Source organism: Perissodus microlepis, chromosome 15, assembly GCF_051167445.1.
Source record: "Perissodus microlepis isolate ML-2025 ecotype Zambia chromosome 15, ASM5116744v1, whole genome shotgun sequence".
NCBI classification, from domain to species: Eukaryota; Metazoa; Chordata; class Actinopteri; order Cichliformes; family Cichlidae; genus Perissodus; species Perissodus microlepis.
This window is the reverse complement of record NC_140475.1, coordinates 27,414,292-27,427,346: the sequence shown is the minus strand read 5'-3', so window position 1 is coordinate 27,427,346 and position 13,055 is coordinate 27,414,292. Positions and strand designations below refer to the sequence as shown.

The following is a 13,055-nucleotide window of genomic DNA, read 5'->3' as shown; positions in this document are numbered from 1 at the left end:
CATCAAAGAGTAGGATAAGGCATTAGAAGTCAGAAAAATGAATTAGCCCAGACAGCTCGTCACACTGGCAAACAGCAAGGGGGAGGATTCAGGAACACGGAGAGTGCAGAGTGACTGACACAGTGCAGGGAGAGCTGGAGGTCACATAAACCTTCAAGACGGAAATATTGTAGTTCGATATTTTAGTTCGAGAGAGTGATGTGAGTAAGAATGAAAATATATTACATTAAATTCATTATATTATTTTCAAGAAAACTTGGAAACTTGTATGTAATTTACATATTCTTTTCACCTAAAGACAAGACTGAAGACAAGGCTGGACGATGGTATGGTGAATTTTCAAGATGAGAAAATTTGATAATTGACACTGAATTTGGAATTGTTTTGTTGTTCCTATCAAAAGTCAAATAGTTGAAGATGCTCTCTAAAGAAAGTATTTTATGATACTGAAGAAAGCTGAAATCTTTCAAATGCTGTGTGTAATCCATTACTCTGGCGACATACACTTTTTTTCTGGAAGTACCTCCAATGATCTTAACAGCCTCTGATTCTCCTTCATTTGTACCAGCAGTAATTTCTAGAGTTGGCACAAAGTGAAAAAATTCAGCACAGTTCAGGAGGGCATGAAGTCAAATTCAACCACAATCCCAGCAGATTATCTTATCTCAGTGCCCAGCCCACATAGTAGAGTAAGCCAACATTCTGCAGATCCAATTGGCCATATAGAGCACACTATTTATTTGAGCTGTTTTAACTTGCTCAAAGTTGTTGTGTAGTTGTTGTTCTGCAAACTGCTTTGCAACCCATCTCAGTTCGTAAAATTTCTTCCCTCCAAGATATTCCACACTCAGTGGTTGTAAGTGGTGTTAAGGCAAAGTAAAAATGTTTAAGAGCCACAGTAATTCCACCAAAGTCAAAGCCAAAGTCAAACTAAACTTTAATGTCATCTCTGCTATATCCATTGCAGCATACAGAGAGATGAGACGACAAGTCTCCGGTTACATCAGTGCAAAAAAAAAGCTAATAAATAGATATAAAAAGAGAGGAAAATAAATATACACTTAAGTCTTAGGGGATCAAGAGAAGTTACAATTAGAATTTACAATTTACAGTTTGGAGTGGTTTAAAGTGACCAGTGTAGCAGCTTATAAAATGGAGTGAAAAAAAATTGTCCATAGAGCAGCATGTCTTACAGAGGCAGTGGTATGTAAAGTGCAAAAGAGTTGGTTAACAGTTTGTGTGGGTGTGTGTGGTGGGGGGGAGAGGGAGGTCTGGTAGTGAGTTCAGGAGTCTGATGGCTTGTGGGGAAAAAGCTACTCCGCAGTCTGGAGGATCGGGCCCCAATGCTGCGATAGCGTCTGCTGGATGGAAGGAGAGAAAAGAGTCCATGTGAGGGGTGTGAGGGGTCAAGCATGATGCCAGAGGCCTTATTATTATATCAGCGGTTGTGGTAGATGTCCTTTAGCAAAGGGAGAGATTTCCGATGATCTTGGCAGCTACTTTAACAATTCGTTGTAGTTTGCTGAGATCGCCAACATTGCAGTTGCCGAACCACACGGAGATGCAGCTGGTCAGAACGCTCTCTATGGTGCCCCTGTAGAATGTGGTGAGAATGGGAGGAGACAGGTTGGCCCGCTTCAGGCGTCTCAGGAAGTGGAGGCGCTGCTGGGTCTTTTTGATGATGGTGGAGGTGTTGGTGGTCCAGGTGAGGTCATCTGAGATGTGAACTCTCAGGAACTTGATGCTGTTAATGGTCTCTACCATGGAACCGCGGATGCTGAGCGGTGGTGTGTGGGTGGACCGAGTCAACGATCATCTCCTTGGTTTTTCTCCACATTCAGTGACACGTTGTTCTCGCAGCACCTGGACGCCAGCTGTTGAATCTCATCTCTGTACGGTGACTTGTCGTTGCTGCTGATGAGTCCAACCACGGTTGTGTTTTCAACGAACTTGATGATGTGGTTAGAGCTGTGTAGTGCGGTGCAGTCGTGTGTCAGGAGGGTGAACAAAAGTGGGCTGAGAACACAGCCCTGAGGAGCTCCTGTGCTAAGCCTGATGGTGCTGGTGATATTGTCGCAGATTCGGACGGACCGAGGCCTCTCTGACAGGAAATCTAGTATCCAGTTTCAAAAAGAGGTGCTCAGTCCCAACTTGCTGAGTTTGTCAAACAGTTTTTGGGGTACTGAGGATTTCTTTGGCACCAGGATGATGGTGGTGGACTTGAAGCACGCTGGGACGATCATCTGGCTCAGTGAAGACTTGAAGATGTCTGTGAAGACATCAGCCAACTGATCAGCGCAGTCTCGCAGCACACGACCTGGTCGACCATGTTGTCTGGTCCAGCAGCTTTCCGTGGGTTGACCTTGGTGAAAGTTCTCCTCACGTCGGCTGCAGGCAGAGAGATGGTCTGGTCGGTGGTGGGGGGCATGGCTTTCTTCACTTGCGTGTTATTCAGTGCATCAAACCGTGTGTAGAACTTGTTCAGCTCCCCAGGAAGTGTGGTATCTCCATCACAGCACAATACACCAAACAGTAGGGTGGCAGAGTGCTGAGAGTGGTAGTGTATAAAAGTTGCCAGAGCTCAGTTCAGTTATTAACAGTTCCAAACCTCTTCTGTCATTAACATCAGCACAAAAACTGTGTGCCAGAAGCTTCACAGCATGGGACTTTAATGGCTGAGGATCTCCTTGAGGTGTAATGTGTAGGTGCCCCAGTACTTTTGTCCATATAAGGTATAAACTTGCAGCTATAGGAATGTACAAAAACATTAAATTACTGTTTTACTGAAGCTGTACCCCACGTTAACACGTTCACATGTTTATATTAAGTGGCACAGCACGATGGCAAGGTAGGAAATGGCACTGAAAAAAAAATGTATGTAATAAAGAATGTAATAAACTATCTCACTCTGAAGTGGCAAATGACAGTGAAATGACTCATTCTAATTTAGTGGCTCTTCAGTACTACCATTTATTTTCTTTTAGCATTACATTGATCATTTACATAAAGCAGTAGCTGTCATTCAGAAAACAGCCTCAAAAGATCTTTTTTTTCTATTTACTTTTGTGCAACAGCAGATTCTTGTGGCTGTAGGAACTATAATAGGAAAAAGATGAAGGCCAGCAAAGGGAAAAGCATGGGGTAGAGGGATTGAACGTCCAAAAATCAGCCTCCAGGGCTAAAAACTGAAGCCAGTGCAGTTCCTAAAGTGTCCACTTGAGTCTAACTGAAAAAGACAGTCAACCCCCATAGACTGCCAAATTTTAAGTTCATGGGGATTGGAAAACTTTAAAGCAGAAAACAAACAGCCTGATACTAAAATTTGTTAAAACTTGTTTTTCTCTTCCATTTTTTTTAGACTTAAAACAACTTGTATTAATCGTATTAAGGCTTGAAGAATTATGGATTATTAGAAACATGGTCACATTGAATCTGTGGTGGGTTCTGAAACATCTGGCTGCAGCTGTTTGCTTATGTGTCACCCCTGCTAATTGAAGTGAACCTGACTTTTTGACTGCGTGCCTCTTGTTGGTGCCTTTTAAACCATTTTGGATGCAGTTATCTGAAGAATTGCTTCATGTATTATTATTTGTTGTAACAGCCTGTCAAAGAAGTCTGTGTTTCAGTTTTGGTGAATGAAATTCCAACTACTTTATTTGTATATGACAAAACAATAGTTTGCAGGCATCAGTGTCTGCGTGAGGTTTGTGGTGACATATTGCTAATATGACTTGTTGCTTTATGTGATAATTTAGCACTTGCCTATGTCAATCTACAACACAAATTCTAATACAGCAAAGCAATGACATCAAATTATGATGATCTTCAATGCCAAAATGATGTCTTTTTTAAAGTACCACATCGGCAGGTACATGGTTTTCCATCTTCTAAAAGAGTGCTTTATCATTCTTTTTGGGAAATGACATGAAACTGAATAAAACGGCTCAATGAAGAGAAAACACAAATTCTAAAACCACGCTGGGCTACAACTTGACATCCAAAAGAAGAATACACTGTCTATCTATCTAACTGAATATAAGGAGCCAAAAAGTCTCTAACAGCGCGATGGATGGCCTCATCACTGTGCTCAGACACTGATGCTGCTTGGATGGCTCTGCTGTGGCAGCTCTCGGAGGAAGTTACAACCCACCATCCTGGAATCCAGGCATGTGATACTCTGAATTTGTGTTCATGTCAGTCTGAGCCCACTGCACATGTGCTGCAGATAGAGAAAGTGTAAAGTGGCCTGTGCATCACAATGAAATTAACTAGTGGTGTATAAAATGGATATTAGAGTGACTATTTCTGTGTTCTGTCACAGCCAATAAAGAGTGCAAAAAAGATGTATATGGTTCAAAAACCATATATGTTATGTAGTTACCACAATAGAGTGTATATGAAAGATGGACACAGTCAAAGCCAAAGCCAATGTGAGAGTGACCTAAATCTGAACTCCTTCTAATGCTGGTAGGGGTTTACGGCAGTGTTGGGCAAGTTACTTTGAAAAAGTAATTAATTATAGTTACTAGTTACTTCTTCAAAAAAGTAACTGAGTTAGTAACTGAGTTACAAGATTCTAAAATTAATTAATTACTTGAAAAGTAACTATTGCGTTACTTTTAAAAAAAACGTTTAACCCTCTGGGGTCCAGGGTATAATTGGCCAAGTTTCACAACTTTTGATTTTACCTCTGCATTTCACCTTTAAAAACTATTTACTTTGCCTTGTTTGGTATCATCCTTTTCAACACAACCTCACGTGTCTGAATTTACAGTTATGTTTTCATTTTGACATACTGTATTAACACAATTGATCTAGAATCAGACAAAAAACATAAAATCCAAGGAGAAAAAGTGATATTTTTTACTGTAACAACCACAAACATGTTTATTGAATCATATTTCATAACTTTAAATGCAAATATAAATAGTCATTTTGAAAATCATATGCACAAGTTTTGCAAACAACAATGTTATTTGCAGCCATTTACCTTTTATCCTTTTTTTTTATAACCATTTCAAACTATTTACATAACAATCAGGTGTTCTGCATTCAATAAGGTGCCACACAAATTATTTGTGCAACTCCAAAAAAATTATTTCTGCCCACTATAAAGGAGAACATCACAAGCCTGATACCTGCAGACAGCAGTCACCTCTTTGTCACACAACACAAAACTATCCACAAAACTACACACTAACTACACAAGACAACACATTAACTACAAACATGCTAAACGTCACAAATCTCTCACATCACAAAACTCGCTCTCTCTCTTTTTCTGCTGTCTTTCTTTCTCTCTCTCTCTTCCTCTCGCCGTCACTCCTAAAACTTTCCCCTTTTCCTAAACAACCAAATCTCATGTTGCCATATCATTTTTTTTGATTGGTCGACATGGTGCATTTTTCCACCAACACGAAAGGGCTGGGGTTTTTTTACATTTTTTGGTCATAAGCAGAGACTGCTTGCTAGCGCTGTCCTTAGAGATTAAATGTGATGAAACTATTAAGGAAAAAACATGCGTATGTATTGTTTATCATGACTCTGGTTTTACGTGGCCTATCAACACAATTTAAAAACTGGTATATATCACCTTGTTGCTTTGTCATCTTGAAGTGGTCATGTGATTGGCTTACCACGACTACTTTATTCTTCCTCAGTCAAACAGCAGCACTCATGCGATTGCTTTGCCCCCTAGCACCAGGTGTTGTGCCAAAAAGTGATCGTCTGCCAGAAAGTGATTCCCGTCCGCTGGAGCGTGCGCAGCTGCTTAAAGCTGTAGTGCCCAGATTACTTATGTAAATGGTAAATGGACTGATTCTTATATAGCGCTTCTACTCTCCCGGAGTACTCAAAGCGCTCTATACAACACGCCACATTCACCCAGTCACACCCATTCTCACAAGCACTACCTCTATACTGAGTGCTTTCTAACTACACTCACACACATTCATACTCCGATGGATGCATCGGAGAGCAACTTGGGGTTAGTATCTTGCCCAAGGATACTTGGCATGCAGACTGAAGGAGCCTGGGATCAAACCTCCAACCTTCCGACCAGTAGGTGACCTGCTCTACCTCCTGAGCTACAGCAGGAGGTAGAGCAGGTCACCTACTAGACAGCTACTTCCGTGCAACTGATATAAGATGTGGTAAGCTGAACACAGCTTCAACCGTCTGTTTGTTGAAAAATATTAACGCGACCGCACCACATTTTCTTGTTAGTAATGGTAACGGCATTGTAATGATAGAAAGAGTAATTAGTTAGATTACTTGCCGTTAGTAAAGCCGTTACTTGTAACGCCGTTATTCCCATCACTGGTTAACGGTAGTTGAAAAAGACCTGTGGTTCTATGGGAAACTGATCCTCAACTTCTTTGCTTTCCTACCTCTGTAAATACTCTTCTGGTTAGATTTCAGGCCTAGTCACTTTTTCAAGCCACGCTGAACACAATAGTAAGTACATTTTGTAAATTATGGATAACATTAGTGTCCAGGAGGACAGTAAAGCAGCATATGCTTTACCTACTGTAAGCAACAAACTTTAGAGCTGACACGAAACTCTAGTTCTTCTACTAGCTACTTGGCTGGCTCCAACAGGAAGTCAATCCTCATAGACTCTGGTATATACTCGTAGCACTTCAAGTTAGGTAGTCAAAGCAGTCTATGCCCACTGCGCAAAGTGACGTTGGAGTGACATCTTTTATAAATTGTTTTTGGATGTACAATTTTGGTCCACTGAAGGAATTGTTTACGAATGTTATGTTGCCATCTGTCTGACCTCTTTGTTACAGGCTACCTATAGTCCAAATGTGGCCATTGTGGATGTCTTATTAATATCAAACAACTTAGACATCATTTTTATACTGCTTCTATAGTATCTGCAGTCTAATGTTTCCAGAGGGTGGAGGGCATGTTTTCTGTACAGAGATCAGCAGACATCTCCAAGATGGCGCAGGCTTTTGAGCTTAAACAAAAGTGACCAGCTGCACGGTGGATTTCAAACACAAATGTCCCGAGCTTCTCACAGGCAGTCTGCAAAATGTGCTCATTGAAAAATCCGTCGAGCAGATAGTCCAGTTCATACATATACACTTGCATAAACTTCTCCTACTTTCCGTCGCAACTTCCGTCAGTCCTGCTACCGATCACAATCACATTCACTTCCTCTTAGAGGATACTTGTGAAAATTAACCATTTATAACACTAATACCCTTTTAAACTCATTAAACACATTGTACTTTTTTAAAAAGACATTCCATTTTTTTAAATAGTTTAACCATTGCTATTTTCACATTTTAACAATGTTTTTAATATTTCAACACATTTTAATAAATCAGTGATTCTTGAGATAAGGGACAAAACATGTCCGGCAGATAAAACCCAATTTTGTGGTTAAAAATATGCATACAAGTGTTAACCCAACTGCCTAAAAGACAAACCAAGGCAATGTTTATACAACAAAACTATGATTTTGCATTTTTTAAAAATATATATTTATTTTAAATGGTACAATACATTACCAGTACCTTAAAAATCCATTGTCCAGAAGCAGGTGTGATAATATTAAAATACAGAAAAAAAACTAAAAGTAATGTAAAATTAAACATCATGGCTCTTGTCACTAAGTATTTAAGTCAATACCTTATATAATATCAAAATATGCAATTGAAAATTTATTTTTAAATATTTTTTAAGTGATTAAAATCGTGTCCAGAGTTTTTGTCAACACCGTCAGATTTTTTTAAAAGTACAAAAAATCAGGAATTATTGTGGGTAGCTTACACTCTGAGGACCCCTTTACCACTTCCTGTTTGATACACATGCCATGAGGTCACTGCTGTGATAATTTGTTTGTTTTTATTTCATTTATTGCACACCTTTCTGATAAAACTCACCATAGTGCGTCAACACCAAAGTCGATGTAATCCAAGATTTAATTATTTTTTTTTGTAAAAACAGCCTCATTTAGGTAGATTGTAGTGGCCATAAGCAAATGATGAAAAACAAGATGGCTTCTGTCAGAAAAACATGTGTTATGAGAGAAAGTAGGGTATTTTGTCAACACCATCAGATGTCAACACCATCAGGATTTTTGTCTGACGGTGCACAGCAAATCCAGCATGTCCAAATTAACACTGTGAGATTTGATTTCAACACTATTAAAGTGTCTATATGGGTCCACACCAGAGAGTGTTAATTTAACTCTTTTTGGAGAGTTGGTACGTTAACTCTGATTTAGTGTTAAACACCAAATCTGTCTGGAGTTGATAATTTAACACTTACTAATGCTAACTAGGTGTTAAGAGTTTATATATTAACTCTCAAAGAGTATTTTAGTTTAACTACGTAAGAGTTATCTTCTAATTAATTCTAAAAAGCGGGAATTTTCCTGTTCTGAACTTCTAGAAATTTCTTTCGGAAATAAACATTTACTAAAAAGACGCAATGGTTTTTGAAAAACATTTATTTTGAACTGTGCACCACAATTTCAAAACATTTTCTGAAAGATGTAACAGTGTACATGTTCTCACTTTCATTAGAATTTTGTTTATCAAAAGGTCTGACATAGGTGAGCTGGTAAATGCAAATAACAGCATTCTCATCACTTATTTCTTCAATACAATATGCATGTCCTTCATTCATCACTTTGTGGAACTTCAACGCACTTCTGCTCTCCCCCATATTCCATCTTCACAAGCATATTCTATGTGGAGATTGAATAAAAATTAGTTGACACTAATTAATGGCACAAATAATCCAGTAATCAATTGCAGCACAGTAAAAAAAAGGAATCCTCTTTGAGCCATTACTTGTGTAAAGTAGTTTCCCAAAAGACAAGGACACAGGCAACAGGTAATACTGAACTAAATGTAAAACCTCAACCTTTTTCATTTTTACCTAAACCGTGTGCACAAAACTCTGGAGGGATCTAAATGCTAACGTAGAACCCAGTCAGGACATCTGCTACTGCTGTTTGCTCAGTTTTTTTTTATGGGAGATCATTTTCAGGCTTCAATAGCACCATTATACCAACATTTCACATTCTAGACATTGTTTTAGGTGTATCTGACCAAAAATTTGACTGAAAATTCACATGCAAGCTTTTTTTCAAGGCTGTGGTATTTGCCCGTAAACAATACCTTTCAGCTAGCTAAAACAGAGTATTATGCTATCACCGAGCAACATGGCTAATGCCTTTCACACAGCTTTGTCTCAACTCCAAAGAGCCACAGAAGTAAAAGCTAATAATAATAATTGAAACAATCTTTGAAAAAATGACTTACCAAGCATGGCAAACAACTCAAATATGTAGAGCAAAATGTTCTGAAACGGCTTCACTTCAGCTTCGATTGGAGCCTATGGTGCTGGGGGCGGAGTCTGTGAATTTACTCTATTGGTGTCATAGCCCCTGTAGGAGTTCAGAGTTAAGAGGTCAAGAGTTAATGTTTCCATTGTAACACCTCCAGATTTGACATAGAAACACTCATTTTTAACACTCGATTTTAACTACTATCATTTTACACCTCAGAGTTACATTAAAAGAATGTGACTCTACTTAGAGTAAAATTAACTCTACTTTTGCAAGAAGACTACTAACACCAAAACATTTAACACCTTTAAATTTGCTGTGTGTTGACCCTTTTTCTAATGGTGTTGACAAATGTCACAAAAGTGTGCTATTCACCATTTATATTAAGTTATAGTTATTTTTTACTAATATTTCAGTCATATAACTTCTTGTGTATTTTACTGATATTTCTGCTTCACGGATGTGTCAAATATTATCAAATTTGCCTCATCTTGAATCTCATTGTTTATGTATACATTATTAATCCTGTAGGAAAATGCTTAGTCCTCTGCATTTAACCCATTCACTCAGTGATGCAGTGGGCAGCTACTAATCCAGGATAGCCTCTGTTCGTTGGATTTGAACGCCCAACCTTTCGATCATGTGGCATCTTCTGAGCTAGTTGTGCCCCGAGAGCTGTTCTTTAAGTGATGATGTATGAATCCTGCTTCCGGGTCCAAACTACTCTGTGTTTATTAAGCCTGTTGTGCTGTTAAAATGTTTTAATGCTTTTTATCTTGTTCTATTACATCTGAACAAGCCCCTAAAAACAGCCAGTGATCACTGTCAGCCTAACCATCGGGAACCCTCACGTTAACTTTTATCAAGTGGAAAAAAGTTAGCATTCATCCTCCAGCTTCACTGTGTTTATATTATGCTAACACAGCTGTGTCGCTAGCGATCACGTAGCACATCACTATATACCAGCTAGCCCAACTTCAGTAACCTGACAATAGTCACTGCTGTTTAGTTTTCTGTCTCCATTTATGTTGGAAGTGGTAGCAGAGCTGGTATATCATGTTCAGGTGGAAACAAGCAATCTAACTTTAACTCTGTTAAATTTCATATATTCTGTTTTCATGGATGCCTGGATGTTACACCTGGTAGAGCAGCCACACTGATCATTTTATTAAAGATGAAATAATTTAGACAGTTTGTAACTCTCAGTGATGCCGCAGAGTTCCTTTGACTTTGGGATCTGCAGCGGAGTTTGGACCTGGAAATGGCTAATGACATCAAACTTAATGGCTGGATAGCATTTCTATTGCTTAATGCATAATTGTGTTGTGAATATTCATCCTTAATCTGTGAAAAAGCTTAAGGTTCAGAAGAGTTATAGTAATTTAAAAAATGGTACATTTCAGGCTAGAATAGCAAAGGGGAACCTGTCAGCAGAGGAACGAAAGAGAAGGAACAGGGATGATCAAAAAAGAAGGAGAGAAAAAATTAACAGCCAGCCTGAGTTGAAGAAAGAGTTTCTCATAAAGGAAAGGGAAAGATGGAGAAATAGAGTGAAAGAGGGAAAAATAAAGAACACCAGTGATCTGAAAGGAAGAGAAAAAAGTCAGAAGAGAAGGTTTTGGAAACAAGCACAGAGAGTCAAAAGGAGAGAAAGTCCAGCAGGGTCTAAACACACAACCACAGAGAACTTTAGGAATCAAGGAGTAGTAGGTAGCTACTTGCTGGTGAACTATTAAGATGTAGAACTTGACATGTGCAAAAACAGAATTGTTATTATGTGTCTTGTGATATTACAAAGATTGTTAAGGTTTAATTGTCATTTTGAAAGAAATAATATCTTGTTTTCTACTAGTGTGTCACCATCGTCAGATTTGTGTCACCACCGTCAGCACCTTGTCAACTCCATAATATGGAGTTTTTGTTTATTTTTCTCTTTTGGAGAACCATATAGTCCTCCCTCATGATCTTCCAATAAAAATACGTAATTTTCTCAATAAATGTGTAATTTGCATGCTGCGTAATATGATTATTTCTTATACAGATTAAATACAAGCTTCTGAAAATATGTATGACTGTAACTCTAATAATAAAAAGCCAAAACAATCTTACTTTTAAATGTGGTATAATTACTTTGAAAACATATGTGCATAAACAATAGAACAGAGAAGCTGCTAATAGTCAAAATAGCTGAAACAACTTAATTTAAAATATATATTTTTGCATTTCTTTGTGTCTGACGGTGTTGACAAAAACCTTACACTTCTCCAGCAAAAACATAAATTATTAAAAAATGTTACACCTGGGAGATTGTACCAAAACATGCCAAAACTTTGTGTAACAATTATATGTAAATATGTTTTTGAAAAATCAAAAAGTATATTTTAGAAAATTAAAACCTGTTTAGTCCCTAATCTCAGGAATCACAGATATGACAGATTTAACCTGGTTACAAACAATTAAATTGTTTAATTGAAGCAGATAAACCAGTTAAAAAAACAGGAATATGTAAAATAACAAAAAAAGGTACTGAATAAATCAATAGACTAACACATAATAGATTGTGTTTGTTTATAAATAATTTGTATTCATGCATACCATGTTGATAACACAATACTGATATTTGTAAATAAAAAAATATAACATTTACTAACAATGTAAATTTCTTGCACCTGCCATAGACATCCCCATGACCTCCAAAAAGATTACCCAGTTGTAAAGTTCAAATGCTGAATGTCATATTCATGTCCAAGATAGGCCATGGTTGGACATCCAAATTGTGAACCTAGTTTGGACGCCATATAGATGTCCAGAATTGATCATGGACCAACAGAGCCAATATAGATATGACCTGCACATCTATTCGAAGTCCAATATTTAGGGAGAATGCTTCACCAGAGATAGACCTCTCCACCATGTTTGTGCTGTTATAGAGATTTTTATTGGAAATACCTGACAAATACTCAAAGCCAAAGTCTTCAGTTTTAATGAGTGAAATCTCAGAATTAGTCTATTATTTAGTGTTAATTAGCATTTTCTATGTCTGTGCATCGCAGTAGTTATGTTTATTGATATGGCTTGCTAACAAAACTAGCATTAGCTGATTAGCATGGTTGTGGCCATAATACTAATGCTGACTTGTCATTACCAGTTTCAAAACACTAAGATGTCACTAATGTTGACAACCAAAACGCTCAGCTTGAATGTTTACAACAAGTCATTTGCTAACTAATGGATGGTGTCAGAGTGATCTGTCCATCTTTTATATCCAGTCTATACTTTGAACCCACAATGCACTCCACTGCCTGCCTTGTGGAGTGACAATACTGCAAAGTGTGCTAATCTCTATCAACAACAAATGGAAATGAATATTCCTTATTGGAAAAATCATGCAAGAGTGCAGCAGATTTGCAGCTTATATATATGTGAGCCTTCTGAGCTCCAATATACCTTAATGTCTACATGTTGCATCTAGAATTCTTTTTTTATGTTGTGGTGGTTGGCCTGTAATAAATACAGCTGCAGATCCAGTACAGATGAAGCTACAGGCAACCAAGATCGGATACCTGTAAGGCCATAGCTACTGTGGCCAATGATTGTGCAGCCAGGAGGGAGACACTGCATCAAAAAAAAAAAAGTCATAGGATATCCCTGTGTGTGTGTGTGTGTGTGTGTGTGTGTGTGTATGTGTGTGTGTGCGTTTGTGATGTGAGTGAAGGTGGAGGAGCAGATCAGGGCAAGCAGC

General features: G+C 38.1%; 1 protein-coding gene across 1 annotated transcript in view; it reads right to left on the bottom strand.

The window, feature by feature from the left end:
* Nucleotides 1-13,055, bottom strand: part of ptchd4 (patched domain containing 4) — a 60,341-nt gene that overhangs the window by 45,921 nt on the left and 1,365 nt on the right. The window lies entirely within an intron of this gene.